At 38.4% G+C, this 16832-nt stretch overlaps 1 pseudogene; it reads right to left on the bottom strand.

The window, feature by feature from the left end:
- The window catches only part of LOC102666006 (uncharacterized), a 64956-nt pseudogene that overhangs the window by 27232 nt on the left and 20892 nt on the right, over positions 1-16832 (bottom strand).

Genomic DNA, 16832 nt, shown 5'->3' on the forward strand with positions numbered 1-16832 from the left:
GGGTGAAGAAGGACATTCCTGCACAAGCAGCAAAGGACCGCTCTCCATCACCACCTCCTCAGAGGGATGACTCTTCATCCCTTATGAAAAGCATTCTCGATAGACTAGATGGACTACACACGTATGTCGGTGAGCGTTTTGACACCCTGGAAAGTCGCATTGATACACAATTTGCAGACATGGATACTCATATTGATCGGCTTGAAGAGGATGTGAGTTTCATCCGTCAGTGCTTCGACCTTCCACCACCGCCTTCATAGATTTAGATTAATAATTCTTTGTCGTGTATCTGGCTATATTTTGTGACATTATGTTAGTTGTTTATTTTCTGAACTTGGTTACCTTGTTTACTTATTTGGTACTTAGTTGATTATAACTGAACTTGGTTATTAAGTTGATGCGTTTAAACTAGGCTATTTTGTTGATATATGACTATGACTGAAATTTATGAATGTGTTATTAAAATTATGTTTTGTGTATGTTTTAAAATTATTTATGTATGATTTTATTTTTTCACGCACTTTGGCCTTTTGATGTTGCCAAAGGGGGAGAGAATGGGTATTTTAGAAATCAAGATATTATATTTACTAAGTTTTAAATTAAGCATAAATTCAAAAAGAAAGGGGCAGAAAGAGATGAGTGAACGATAGATCAAATATTGCATATATTATCTTGATTTAAGGATTTGTCATAATCAAAAAGGGGGAGATTGTAGAAGCAAAGCTTCCAAGATTATTTTGATGATGCCAAAGATTTTTAAAAAGATACATTCAAACAAGATTAAAGAAATCCAGAAGATTCAAGTAAAGATTCAAGAGAAGACATAAGATATGCAAGAACCTCAAGAAAAACATCAAGATAAGTATAAAAAGAATTTTTCAAAGAAAAGATTGAATAGCACAATTTGTACAAAAGAATTTTTCAAAGAAAAATCTTTTACCAAAGTTTTTACTCTCTGGTAATTGATTACCATAAGGCAGTAATCGATTACCAGAAGCACAAAACAGTTTTATAACTATTTTACAAAGTAGTAATCGATTACCATGGGCATGTAATCGATTACCAATGTTTTTGAACGTTGAATTTCAAATCTCAAGAGTCATAACTTGTGACAAAATATTTTCAAAATAGTGTAATCGATTACACAATATTTGTAATCGATTATCAGTAGTTCTGAACGTTGACTTTCAAACTTCAACATGAAGAGTCACAACCTTTGATAAAATAAACTGTGTAATCGATTACACCATAATGTTAATCGATTACCAATGACTAGTTTTGAAAAATAAATTGCCAAAGAGTCACAACTTTTAAAGTGACTAGTTTTTGCCAAGAGTCACAACTTTTAACATGGTTCTTCAAGAGCCATCAAATGACTATAAATATGTGACCATGGCACGAATTTCAGAAAACTTATTAACACTAATTCTCAACATCTTTCTAAGAGTTTTTGTTCAACACTTGCTTTGTCAAGAAAATTTCATTGGGCAAAAACTTGTGCTATTCTATTTTTCTTCCTCTCCTCCATTCTTACAAAAAGCTTTTCAAGAGACCTACTCTTAGTGACTGTTTTCAAGAGAAGGTCTTCTTGGTTGCAAACACTGAACACAAGGGACCAACGTTCCTTGGGTTCATTGCAAGAAGCGGGATTTGCTTCTTGGTTGAACACTGGACACAAAAGACCAACGCCTTTTGGGTTCATTGCAAGAAGTGGGTATAACTTCTTGGTTGTTATCATTGAACACAAGGGACCAACATTCCTTGGGGTTCATTGCAAGAAGTGGGAATAACTTCTTGGTTGTAATCACTGAACACAAAAGAAGGAAGTCCTTTGTGGTTCATTGCTTGTAAAGGATTTTACAAGGATAGTGGAAATCTCAAGCGGGTTGCTTGGGGACTGGTCGTAGGCACGGGTTGTGGCCGAACCAATATAAATCCGGTTTTGCATTCTCTATTTCCTTAATCTCTTTTACTTTCTGTTGTGTTTATATTTCTTTAAGTTAACTTCTCCTTATTTTTTATTTGAGTAACTTACAATTAAAGAAATAATTGAATCTAGGATAGACAATTCCCTGGTTCATACTCCCAAGGGCTCGCAAAACCCAAGGTTCGCCCTTGGTGAGTCATATCGATTTACACCACCATGTATCTAGTACCTGCCACTTTGTAAGAGACATGTATGCAAGAGCACACCAATTTGTCTCTAATACATGCCACCCATGGCGAGTGTCATGTATATAAGAGCACAACACTTACGCTGCACACAAGACTCGTCAAACCCAAGCTCCGCGCTTACTTATCCTTACAGTTCAACAAAATACAAGGCCCATCCTTAGTAACCCTCAATACAGCTTCGTAGGCTTCACAAAACCCAAGGCAAACACGTCTCCGGTCCAAGGCTCAAGAAACCCAAGGTTCACCCTTGATGAGCCCTTTTTATTACTAAGTTCCATCTCTATAGGAACTCAAGGTATGTAAGGTCTATCCTTGAGAATCTTTTCTATTCCTAACTTTTATCTGTGTAGGAATACAAGCTTATCAAAAACCCAAGGTCCGCCCTTGGTACACTTCTACAAAACTCAAGGTCCACCCTTGGTACACACTTCTACCAAACCCAAGATACCCCCTTGGTCAACTTACTCGCAGCAACTATGACAACCATCGTCCAAGGTCTAACTTCAACAAAATGAACTGCCACCACACTATTCGGCAAGACCTTTAATTAGGTCAAAGTCATACTTACTCCTCATAACCATTAGAGGAGTAGCTTTGCAGGTCAAGACGATTCACCACCAGATTGCATGACAAGACCTTCAATTAGGTACAACTCACATTTACTCCTCATAACCATCAGATAAGGAAGCAGGTCAAGCGACCTACCCCCAAACTGGTTCGCAAGACCTTCAATTAGGGGCAAGTCAAACATAACTCCTCACAACCATCAGGGGAGAAGCTCCACAAACCAGAAGGAAGTCCTACCAAAGGGGTGACAAGACCTTTAACCAAGTTGAAATCAAACCTAAGATGACTTCGCCACACTTTACTCTTTACAAGACCGCCATGGTCCTACCTCTACATCAACAAGGTCTTGCTTCCTACGATGTCAAAGATTCTACATCATGACAACCTATTCATATGACCATAAGTACGAAGCATTGCAAAAATAAAGGTAAAATACATGACATACATACAAGACATATAGTGCAAAATATGTCATCGAAGGAAAACATGTGCATTGAAGAGAACAAAAATAATTGTCATAATTACAAGGCCTATACGACCAAATTCCAACAAAAGAATAAAAAATATAAAGACAAAGGCACCCTAGACACAAGTCACATTGCCTTGCTTCGTAGCACCTTAGACACAAGGTCATTCTCAAAGAAACCGGCCTGCCTAACAGCCTTCTGAAAGCATTTCTCATGTTTCTCCATGATTCTTCTTGTACAAAAGCAACTCTTCCTCAAGCTCCCTACTAGCCTCTTTTCTTGGGCAGCCCATAGCTCGGACTCCTCCAGCCTGGACTTTGACTCTGTAAGTCGAGCCTCTAAATTAGCAATTACCTGGCAAGCCCATCCCTCTTAGTCGCCATACTATCCACTTTGCCACCCAAGTCCTTCTTCTCTGGCTACAAGTCCTTGTAGCTTTTAAATAGTTCATCACTGGTCGAGCCCGACAAGTGCACCAGATCGCGCAAGTAGTATAAAACGGTAAGAACTGAGTATCGAACACTCGGGGAACTTATGTTACTTGGTAAAGCTATATTCAGTGAAAGGTGTCTTGTATGAAAAGATATGTGTGGACTATGAACAGGTATGTAAACTAACTATTAACAAGAAAATCCCATGGGAAATGATGTGTAAAGACAAGTAGACAACGTGTTGGACTTCCTATTAGGTGCCTGATGTTATAAGGATATTCTCTACTTAATAATGCTCATGTGTTCTATGGTGTCTCCTGAAATGCTAAACCCCGATTCCTCATGATAGTCTAGCCTAATCCTGATCAAGCATCATCCTCAAATTCCTCTTGTTGGACTGAACTTGACCAAAACTGCATTAAGACAAACATAAAAACAACTAGATTACCGTACCCCGATCCCTCATGATAATACGATAAACTAGCCCTGTCCTATCAAGTGCTAAGAATCAGACCAGTTTCCACTGTTGAATGATCCTAACAAAGCATGCATCTACGTGATCAAGGCAAAAGCACACTGAAATGACGTACTGATAACACAGAGAACACATAAAACATCATTAAATAGATATACAGGTATTTACATCAAGTATCTACAAGGAAGATGTTGGACCAGCGGGCTCAATAACTTAAGAGGAATAGGCTCAGAATGCAGAAGAAGCAGCAATGAATTTAATAATGTTCTTTAAACATGAAAGACAAAATTGATTGCAACAAAATAAATGAGATAAGGGAAGAGAGAATGCAAACACAGTTTTATACTGGAGGATCTTCATTGCTTCCTTCTCCTTTTCCTTTAGAATCTTGTCCATGAATGTGCATTTGTTCTATTTTTCCAACTCCAAGAATTCTACCTTTGTTGTTATCACCATAAGTAACATGCCCACTTTTCTTGGGAGAGATATGTGTGAACTTTGATGAATCTCCCGTCATATGCTTTGAACAGCCGCTATCTATGTACCATTTCTTCTTCAAAGATACCTCTTCGTCGCTTTCATAATTTTTGCCCATTAGACATAGATTAACCATTTCTTTTTCAGAATCATCAGACGATTCTAAGTCGTTATCATCCCATGTGATATAGGCCTTCTTTGCCTTCTTATCTCCAATAGTCTTCTTTTCAGACTTCTTTATCTTTCTCTTAAAGATTGGACAATCAGCCCTCAGATGTCTGGGTTGATTGCACTCAAAGCACTTTGGGATTTGAGATGACTCTTCAGTACTTCTTTTAGGTTTGAAGTTTTGTCTTCTTTGACTTTCTCTCATTCTAATAAATTTGTTGAATCTTTTGACAAAAAGGCTAAGATCTTCATCTTCATCTAAGTCAATTGAATCTTGTATGTCACTTTCCTCTTGGATTGAAGATGAGGCTTTAAGAGAAATTCCCTTCTTCTTCTTATCATTTTCTTCATGTTGATTTAGTCTATGCAACTCCATCTCATGTTCCTGTAATTTTCCAAATAGTGTAGTAAGAGACATAATAGTTAAATCTCTAGATTTTGTGATGGCTGTTACTTTTGGTTGCCACTCTCTACTTAGACATCTTAACACTTTATTTATGAGATCTTCGTTTGGAAAAATTCTTCCTAATGATGCAAGATGATTAACTATATGTGTGAATCTTTTCTGCATGTCTTGTATACTTTCATTTGTCTTCACCTAAATAATTCATACTCATGAGTTAAAGAATTTATCCTAGATCGTTAGACATCAGTTGTTCCCTTATGTGTAACTTGTAGAGTGTCCCACATATCCTTAGCACTCTTACAATTTGAAACCCTAAAATATTCATCCATTCCTAGGGTAGAAATAATGATGTTTTTAGCCTTTAAATTGTACTGCACTAATATTCTTTCATCTTCAGACCACTCTACTATAGGTTTCTCAATTGTAGTATTCCCAGCCACCATGGTGAGTACATAAGGTCCAACTTCTATGGCTTGCCAAATGTTTAAGTCTATTGCCTCAATGAAAATTTGCATTCGGGTTTTCCAGTAGTGGTAACCTTCTCCATTAAAAATAGGAGGCCTATTTATTGAGTTTCCTTCTGGGAATAAGAAGTTTGTTGAGGCCATTATTCTTGAAGCTTCTAAACTTTATACAAGAATGAAGATCTGATACCATTTGTTAGACAAGTGGCCTCAGATATCTTAAGAAGGGGGGGTTGAATTAAGATATCACAATCTTTTCCTAATCAAAAATTCTATTTTGATTTTAACCCAACAACCCAAGATTCCTTTTAAAAATGAACTCCTAAATAATAATGCAAATTAATCTTACTAAATAGAAACAATAAGCAATAAACAATAAAGGAGTTTAAGGGAAGAGAAAATGCAAACTCAGATTTATACTGGTTCGGCCACACCCTTGTGCCTACGTCCAGTCCCCAAGCAACCCGCTTGAGAGTTCCACTATCTTGCAAAATCCCTTTACAAGTTATGAACCACATAAGGACAACCCTTCCTTTGTGTTCAGATTTCTTTACAACAAGAGACCCTCAGTCTCTTAATCCCTTTTGAGAAATAGAATGAAGAGAAGAAGCAATCTCTCTTGAAAGAGATAGATTGAACAATTGAGCACTTAAATAATTCCTTATTGAATTTCAAGTGTATTGGCCAAGGAATTCTTAAGAGGATAAGATGATTTTTCATTTTGAGAGGATAAGACTTTTTGTTCTAAAAAACTCTAAGCAAATTCGTGTTCCAAGTCACATATAAATAGACCTTTGATGGCCATGTAAAAACCATTTGAACAAATGTGACTCTTGGAAATATTTTTCTGAAAATCTCCTCTAGTAATCGATTACAAGATTTGGGTAATCGATTATAGGCTTTAAAATTTGAATCAAAACGTTCAGTAACTGCTGGTAATCGATTACCATCCATGTGTAATCGATTACACAGTGTAAAATTTAAATTCAATTTTGTAATGGCTGTTATAAATCATTTTGGCCACTGGTAATCGATTATATCCTCTAGTAATCGATTACCAGAGAGTAAATCTCTTGAAAAAGACATTTTTGCTTAAGTTTCTTGGCCAAAGCTCTTGCTGTATCAATTTGGAATTCCCTTCCTAAATAACTAGAGATCTTCTTGATGATGTATCTTGAATCTCTTGGATTTTTGTCTTGATCTTAACTTGAGAAGCGCATGTTTATATGGCATCAAAACATCATGATCATATGTCATAATCAAAATCAAGGTCTTTGCTTCTACATAAAATGTATCCTGTACAATTAATTGAAGGTAGGCATAAGACAGATATCAAGGAAAGTAGCTTAAACCACAGTCTCATGGCTACTGTTTCACTCAAGCATAAGTGTTTAAGCTATCCATCAATAACAACTAGCAAGAGGTCCAATCTTTGAACTTCATCTCAAGCCATAAAGTCAAAAATGCAAAAATAGAATCAGAAGGACATTCACAGGCTTGTAGTGAGGTTTGGCTACAAAAATAATTGGTTTTTCTAGGATTCAAAAGCTTAGATTCTAAGAGAGCACAAATCCTAGACTTATCCCAGTAGTCTTTTCAATACAATTAGCTTGCTCACTAGCCTTTCACTTTAACTTGTATTTGACCTTATTACAACAACACAGTTTCTTTGATTGTTTGTTTGTTTTTTTTTAACACGACTTATTTTTTTTGTGTTCTGATGTGTTTTACCTTCCACTTTACATCTCGGTTAACTCCCCCAAATTTGGGGCAAATTGCCTTGAACGGTTTTGTATGCTTCAAAACATGCATACTAACTATCCATAAAAAGCACAAGTATATATAAACGTAAATCAAAATTACTAAAAAAAACAATGTACTGAAACTAATATAGTTATAATCATTATCCAAAAAGCAAAATCATCAAGAATTTAAAAGTCCTGAGACAGATCCTGGGTATCCTGAGTCTGAGCCTCCTCCTCACCTATTAGATGGAAAACAGGGGAATCAGAGAGAGCAACAGCTTCTCCAGATAGGGAATCAGAGAGATCAGTAGCTTCTCCAACTGGGGAATCAGGGGGAGCAGCAGCTTCTCCGAATGGGGAATCAGAGATGATAATAATTGGTGGAAATGGGGGAACTGCTTCAAGCTTAGGAGAAAGTGGATTCGCCACTAGGGATTATGGATCAGTGGCACTGGTTCAACCCGTGCAGGTGTGAGCTCATGAGGAGCAGCCTCATTGGGTCTCATCATTGAAGATAGAGCTCCAGGCCATGCTACTTGCTCAAGGAACTACTCCATAGTTATAATTGGCCTTTGGTGAGCCAATTCTCACAATTTTTGCATGATAATAACCTGCCCTTGGAATAAGCTCTGTAGCATAGGGACTAAGGTTTGGGAGCTCTGGACATCCGATCATATTGTTGCTGACAGGGGAGCTAGAGTGGATGATGAATGGTTGTCACCTGCTGAGGCCCTGGTTTTCCTTTTCCTTGATGCCATCTGTAAATAAAAAGAACTCCAAATTCACCTTCGACCAAATTTATTCAAGTTAAAAAGCATAAATAAAGGGTTGAAATTAACGATGGGCACTTAGCGGGATACAACTCGCTCAACATGCCCTCAGAAATATAACACGTCGGCTTAGCGAAACAGTGTGCGCATAAGCCGAATCAAGACTGCAAAAGATATGCACTAAGCTCAGCAGGGCTGCACTTAGTAGAACCATAGATTTTAGAAATCTATCTAAGTTAGTGGGCTTAGCGAGCCAGGCTCGCTTAGCCCAATGGCTATTGCAATGAAATGAGCTTAGCCGAGATAGGCCAGGCTCAGCATAATAGCTACCGCGAAGAAATTGCACTTAGCCCACATAGTCTGAGCTTAGCGTGTGACTTTAAAAAAAAAACAAAAAATTTGACTAAGTTACCTGGGCTTAGCGAATCAGCCTCGCTTAGCCACAAGCATCTCAACAGGAGGATGAGTGTTCATCCTCAAAAGATGAACTCGCTCAACACAGTAGGTGCGCTTAGCGAGTTCATCTGAAAATGCATATATTCAATGAATATTGATGAACTCGCTTAGCGTAGCATGTTCGGTTAGCGAATTCATCGCGTTTTCCAGAAAAACGCAGAAAACGAAGTTCGTTTTCTCCTTTATTTTTGAGCCTCTAAAAGGCATATCAAACATGCAAACCAGTCAAAACTATCTACACAACACAATCATGTATAAGGTCCTAATCTTTCACTAATATAAAATCATTCAAACCCTAACAATCAAAAGCTAAATCTATGGTTTTCTAACCTAAGGTTCAACAAAATAAAAGAGAAAAGAAAAAAAGGAATGAGGAACTTACTTGGATCTTTCATAGCTAATGATGTGTGAAGATGCACAAAGAAAGAAAGAATGCTCGAGATTGGGTGTGAGAGAGAAGATGCAAGCAATGTTCAGAAATTTTTTGGCAAAGGTAAGTGTAACTGATGTTACACTTACTTAAGCAATTTTTTACCCTCTCGCTTAGCGGACCGCAGCGCTAAGCTAGCCAGAGAGACATTTGGTTTCTCAAAGTAGTTCGCTTAGTGGAACTGCGTGCTTAGCCCAAGTTTGAAATTCAAAATCTGAAGAAAAAAAAATTCATAAAGCTTGGCTTAGCGCACAGAAGGGGCGCTTAGCGAATTCTACAGGTCATAAAACCTGCAACTCTCGCTAAGCCTGACTCTGGGCCGGCTTAGCTAAAATAATGTATCTTGAATACAGAGAGGCATGCGCTTAGCAGAAGATGAATCGCTTAGCGCTACTATGGCCGCAAGGATTTTGACTTAGCTGGCATGAGTAGAGCTTAGCTTAATGAACCCCAATTTAGGCCGCATCGAAATGGGCTTAGCGGCGACGTCTCGCGCTTAGCCAATGAATACGATGAGCTTAGCGAGCAGGCCATCGCTTAGCTGAATTCAGATCAAATGGAAATGGGCTTAGCTCAGCCTTAGCCAGTTTAGCAGACCAAATCAGCTTGAGATGCAAGGGTTGAGCGCTAAGTGCTAGAGACTCTCCGCTTAGCACATGACAAAAGATGCACTTAGCGCATGACAAAAGATGCGCTTAGCGAAAAGACTGATTGTCAGAAAAAATTTCTGAGTTATTTTTCAGTCCCTTCCTCAAGAAATTTGAAACTCTTATATCTATCCTTCAAAATAAGTTGAAACACCCTCTTTTCAAAAGATCATTAAGCAAATTCCAATCATACAATGCATGAAAAAAAATAACAGAAATTAAAACTGGGTTGCCTCCCAGAAAGCGCTTCTTTAACGTCATTAGCGTGATGCTTTTACCTCAATGGGTGATCAAATGTACAGTTTTGTGTGCCCGTATAAATTCTTCACCATGATACAGTTTCAACCTCTGACCATTTACTGCCCATGTTCTGCCAGGATTCTGAGATTGTGGGTTATAGCTCTATTGCACCATAAGATCGAACTTTCTTGATAACAAAGGGTCCAGACCATTTGGATTTCAGCTTACCGGGAAATAATTTCAATCTTGAATTAAAAAGTAGTACCTGTTGTCCCGGTTTGAAGTCTTTCTTCAATAGATTTTTATCATGATAGGTCTTGACTTTTTCTTTGTAAAGTCTTGAGGATTCATAAGCTGTGAATCGCATTTCCTCCAGCTCCAACAATTGGATCTTTCTATGCTCCTTGGATGCCTTCTCATCAAAATTCAGAAATTTCAAAGCCCAATATGCCTTGTGTTCCATTTCAACTGGTAAATGTCATGATTTTCCATACAGCAGTTGAAAAGGAGAAAAGCCAATTGGAGTTTTGAATGCAGTTCTGTAAGCCCATAGTACATCTTCCAATTTGGCTGACCAATCTTTTCTGGTTGACGCCACTGTTTTCTCTAGTATTTTATTTAATTCTTTGTTGGATACTTTGACTTGCCCATTAGTTTGAGGGTGGTAGGGGGATGCCACTCTATGATTCACATGATATTGACTCAACACCTTTTGAAGTTGAGTATTACAAAAATGCAAACCACCATCACTGATTAAGATTCGAGGTACCCCAAATCGAGCAAAAATATTCTTCTTGATAAACTTCACCACAGTCTTAGCATTATTTCTTGAAGTGGCCATAGCTTCCACCCATTTAGACACATAATCAACAGCTACCAAAATGTATTCATTTCCTGCAGATGAAGGAAATGGACCCATGAAATCAATACTCCAGCAATCAAAAACTTCAACTTCCATAATGTTTTGTAGAGGCATCTCATTCCTTTGGGAAATCCCCCCCATTCTTTGGCATTGGTCACACTTTAAGACATGGTGATGGGCATCTTTAAAGAGAGTTGGCCAGAAAAATCCTGACTGTAAAACCTTAGTTGTTGTTTTGTCTCCGCCATAATGCCCTCCACATGGTGAATTGTGACAATGCCACAATATACCCTTGGCCTCCTCACTTATCACACAACTTCGAAGAAGATTATCTGCACCTACTTTAAACAAGTGTGGATCATCCCAAATATAATGTCGGGCATCATGGAAGAATTTCTTTCTCTGCTGCCAATTGAGGTCTTTGGGAATGACACCTGCTGCCTTGAAAATAACCATATCAGCAAACCAGGGTCTCCCTGCAATCACAAACAAAGATTCATCAGGAAATTTATCTTTTATTTCATCCTCCTTTAAAGTGACCTCTTCATTCACTAATCTGGATAGGTGGTCTGCTACCACATTTTCAGAACCTTTCTTGTCCTTGATGACTAAATCAAATTCTTGAAGCAGCAGTATCCATCTGATAGATCGTGGCTTGGATCAGCTTTGCACAACAAATATTTAATTGTTACGTGATCAATGTAAATCACTATCTTTTATCCCACCAGATAAGATCAAAATTTCTCAAGTGCATTAATGATTACCAGTAATTCTTTCTCAGTGGTGGCATAGTTAATCTGAGCATCATTCAAAACTTTGCTAGCATAATATATGGTATGAAACATTCTGCCCTTCCGCTGTCCCAGCACAGCACCTATTGCATAATCACTTGCATCACACATCAATTCAAACTCTTGTCCCCAGTCTAGTGCTGTGATCACAGGAGCAGAGACCAACTTGGCTTTGAGGGTGTTAAAGGCTTCTAAATATTCGTCATTAAACACAAACACAACATCCTTGTTCAGCAGATTACTTAGTGGTTTAGTAATTTTGGAAGAGTCTTTAATGAATCGCCGATAACATCAAGTTTTGCTTTATCCACCTCAATTCCTCTTTTAGAAATCTTATATCCTAGCACGATACCTTCTTGAACCATAAAGTGACATTTCTCCTAGTTGAGCACCAAATTAGATTCTTCGTAGCGTTGTAACACTTTCTCTAAATTTGCTAGGCAATTTCCAAAAGATGTACCAAAGACCGAAAAATCATCCATAAAGACTTCAATACATGTCTCTACCATGTCAACAAAAATTGACATCATACATCTCTGGAAAGTAGCTGGGGCATTACATAAACCGAACGACATGCGGCGATAAGCAAATACACCGAAGGGGTATGTGAAAGTTATCTTTTCTTGGTCCTGAGGATCTACTGCAATTTGATTGTAGCCCGAGTATCCATCCAAGAAACAGTAGAAATATTTCCCTGCAAGTCTCTCAAGATTTGATCCATGAAGGGAAGCGGGTAATGATCTTTCCTTGTGGCTTCATTGAGCTTCCTATAATCAATACACACTCTCCATCAAATAATCAATACACATACCTCCCTTTTTCGAAACGACTTGAACAGGACTAACCCATGAACTATCCGAAATTGGATAGATGAGCCCTGCTTCTAGCAACTTGAGCACTTCTTTTCTTACTTCTTCTTTCATTATAGGATTCAATCTTCTTTGAGGTTGTCTCACGGGCTTGTAATAAGCTTCCAAATTGATGTTGTGCATACAATATGATGGACTGATTCCTTTTAAGTCAGAGATGTGCCAACCAATAGCAACTTTACGACTTTTTAGAATCTGCACCAGTTGATCCTCTTCTTTCTTCTGCAAGGAGCTGCTAATTATAACAGGTTTAGTCTCATTATCCTCCAAGAATACATACTTTAAATGCGTTAAAAGGGTCTTCAATTCTGCTTTGGGTTTTTCTATTGGTCTATTTTTTTCTAATTCTTCAAAAACCACATGACCAACAGAGTTATCTTTTGGATCATCAAGCTTTTAATCACAAGCTAGGCAATCTGTCACATAATCAGGTTCTTTTTCCAAAGGGAACTCTAGTACCATGGTTGAAGCTGATAATGCTATCTCCTGCTCCACCTCTTTTTCTTCAAAATAGGCATCACTCATATATGGGTGTTTCATTGTTTCAAAGAGGTCAAAGGAGATTTTCTAATCCTCTGCACTGAGTTCCAATCGACCTTTATCTTCGCCTACAACATAGCCAGTAGTTGCCATGCAAGAATATTCTGGAATAATGGAGACTTCATCCTTTTCTTCTTTGGTGATCAATTGATGATGTATTGTGTTAACTTGAAGAATGCTTTCTTGATGTGTTTCAATCTCTGCATACTCTTCTTCTCTTCTGACCACAACTTTAGTCATGTCATCCACCAACTAACCAATCTGAGTCTTAGCTCTTTTAAATGCTTGTTGCATTCTGTCATACCCTAATTTCGTCCGGGGACCTTTGCTTGATGACATGCGACCTTTCTTTGGTCCTTGTGAGGTGCTTGGTACCCATCATTAGGCAATTTGTGAAATTCCAAGACATGCCGGAAAACCAAAAAAATATTGATGCACAATCCGTAAGTTTCCGTGACACACCGGAAATCAAATGGAAGCATCGTTGCATAATTAAGTGAGGTTCCGTAACATTCCGTAAGTCAAAAAGGGGATGATTATGTAATCCACAAGGTTCCGTAACATTACGGAAAGAAAACAAGTATCGTTACGAAATTCGTAAGTTTCCGTAACTTTACGAAAAAAGAATCACCAAAAAACAGCAGAGGGGGTGTACTTAGTAAAATTGGGGGTGCAAATAGCACCCAGGCCCACTTGGGCCCTCCAGAATATTCCTCCAGAAGGCTGTTGCTTCTGGAGGAAGCAACCTGGCTCGCCTGGGCGAGCTGAGCTCGCCTGGGCGAGCTGGGCGGCAACCACCTCCCCTATTTTGCTATAAATAGGGGAGGAAGTGAAGAAGAAAAGGGTTCAGCCCCTTTGGCACTTCTCTCTCTTTCGAATTTGCTTGGAAAAATCGTTTCCGTGAAGAAAATCTAAGCCGAGGCGCTTCCGAAACGTTTCCGTAACGTTTTCCGTGAAGAATTTCGCAAAGGTTTCAACCGTTCTTCGACGTTCTTCATTCGTTCTTCATCGTTCTTCGATCTTCAACGGGTAAGTACCTCGAACCAAGCTTTTCGATTCATTCTATGTACCCGTAGTGGTCCACATTGTGTTTCGTGCATTTTTATTCTCGTTTTGTTTACTTTTTATACCCCCTGTTGACGTGCTTAAGCCATTTTACTTAAGTCATTTCTCGCTTAACTTAAAAATAAAATAAATTTCCACCGAACGTTTGAATTGTATTATCCGTTGACTTCGGTTAAAATAAATTCCGACCGTTCGGTCGTGCCGTAACCACGTTGGAAATCAAAAAGAGGTAAAAAATAATATAATAATAAAAAAAACATCTTTTAGCCAAATAAAGCGGAAAATCAATCGGACGTTTTCTCTTTGGGATTTCTCATTCTTAATCGAATTGATTAATAACTAAAGTGAAACTAAGGCTAAAATCAACTCGCCTAGTCAAGCTCGTCCACAAAAATAGGCTTTTGAAGTTTGTCATTTCAATTTCTCACTAAGTAAAATGGGTCATTTTTAAGGTCCAATGCCTTAAGATGATCACCTCTTAAGCAAAAAGAGAATCACTTGATAAGAAAGAACTACGTAGGTCTGAGTTCCTCATTGAGGATACGTAGGAGCAAAAGCCCCGCTTTTGTCGACCACCCCAAGAGATCGTTAATGGTCCAAATGCCTTAACGTTTCTCTCCTTTCAAAAACAAGAGATCGTTAATGGTCCAATGCCTTAACGTTTCTCTCCTTTCAAAATCAAAAGACCGTTTAATGGTCCAACACCTTAAATGACCTTTTGTTCAAATAAAAAACATATTTTGCAAAAAAAAACAAAAAACAAACTTAAACCAAACACTTTGTTCCGAAAGAACTACGTAGGTCTGATTTTCTCATCCCAATTGAGGAATACGTAGGAGCAAAGGGAAACACCCTTGTCGACCACAAAAAGAGGAAAAATATAAAAAGGGTATAAAGGATATAAGGACATAAAAGGGAACGTAAAAAATCAAAGTCATGTTTGCACATTCGATTAAAGGCTGTCGTCCCTTGTGACGGACGTGTGGGGTGCTAATACCTTCCCCGTGCGTAAATACAACTCCCGAACCTTTCACTTAAAAGTTCGTAGATCGCGTCTTTTCCGGTTTTTTCCGACGTTTTCCTCAAATAAACGTTGGTGGCGACTCCGCGCGTATTCCTTTCGTGGAACACGCATCCCGCGAGTCACGCGTCGCCCTCCCGCCGAAGGGTAGGTTGCGACAGTTGGCGACTCCACTGGGGACTGTTTTTAGAGAGTTAGGCCATTTAATTTTGTTCTGCTTCATTGTGATAACAAGGTTGCCATTCTGATTCCCATTGATAATCTTCAAAATAATAGTCCTTTCCAAACTGAGTTCCCTGCTGTTGCATTGAATAGCAATCACCTTTAGAGCTAGCTTGATATGTCATGAAGTCTGCCAATACACTTTCAAGATCAGGAGCTCTTCCTTTCTCATGATGATTGTACATGGTCGACTCCTGTCTCTAGTCGGATTTATTTAAAGAATAGAAATAACAATTGTCCTGGTAATGTTCTCCTCCAGCAAAATCATAATTTATTAGTGGAATAGAGATAACAATCTTCATGATACAACGGTAGAAGATTGTATTTCTTCATAATAACTAAGCTACCTGTAGGGGATTCTATACATACAAAACACTAACAGAAACAACGGTTATCCAGTTCAAGAGGAAAACAAATATCAATCGAAAGCAAATATTAACAATTAATCAAAGAATATAGAATAGACACCTAAGACTGAACTAACTTTCCAAATAGAAAGAAGTTCCCCGACAACAGCGCCAAAAACTTGGTCGAGCCCGGCTAGTGCACCAGATCGCGTAAGTAGTGTAAAACGGTAAAAACCGAGTATCGAACTCTCGGGGAACTTGTGTTACTTGGTAAAGCTATATTCAGTGAAAAGGTGTCTAGTATGAAAAGATATGTGTGGACTATGAATAGGTATGTAAACTAACTATTAACAGGAAAACCCCATGAGAAATGATGTGTAAAGACAAGTAGACAACGTGTTGGTCTTCCTATTAGGTGCCTGATGTTATAAGGATATTCTCTACTTAATAATGTTCATGTGTTCTATGGTGTCTCCTAAAATGCTAAACCTCGATTCCTCGTGATAGTCTAGCCTAATCCTGATCAAGCATCATCCTCGGATTCCTCTTGTTGGACTAAACTTGACCAGAACCGCGTTAAGACAAACATACAAACAACTAGGTTACCATACCCCGATCCCTCGTGATAATACGATAAACTAGTCATGTCCTATCAAGTTCTAAGAATCAGACCAGTTTCCACTGTTGAATGATCCTAACAAAGCATGCATCTACGTGATCAAGGAAAAAGCACACTGAAATGACGTACTGATAACACAAAGAACACATAAGACATCATTAAATAGATATACATGTATTTACATCAAGTACCTACAAGGAAGAACCAACAAAGGATTTAGCTTTCCATATCTGGGAAGCTTCCTTTACAACAAAATGAAGAGAAAAATGAAGGATTGAAGAATTACAAGTAGTGGGGATGTCTCTGCAACCTCTAGAACCTCACAATCACTCACAAACTCATCTCATGCTCTTAGGATGGCTTCCTCTTCAAGCTCAGTTCTCTGCCAGTCTTCGCATAGCAAAAGCTCTCAAAACTCTTTGGAACTTGGACCTTTCTCTCTCTAGAAATCTCTAAACATGTAAAAGCTTCAATAATTGCCCAAACTCCCTTTCCATTTCTGATTTCAGGCTTAAATAGGTGGCCTTGTTGGTGCTTGCACGTTTAGCGCAACTTCTCGCTTAGTGAATGCATGCAAG

This window comes from Glycine max, chromosome 11 (assembly GCF_000004515.6).
Source record: "Glycine max cultivar Williams 82 chromosome 11, Glycine_max_v4.0, whole genome shotgun sequence".
In the NCBI taxonomy this organism is placed as follows: Eukaryota; Viridiplantae; Streptophyta; class Magnoliopsida; order Fabales; family Fabaceae; genus Glycine; species Glycine max.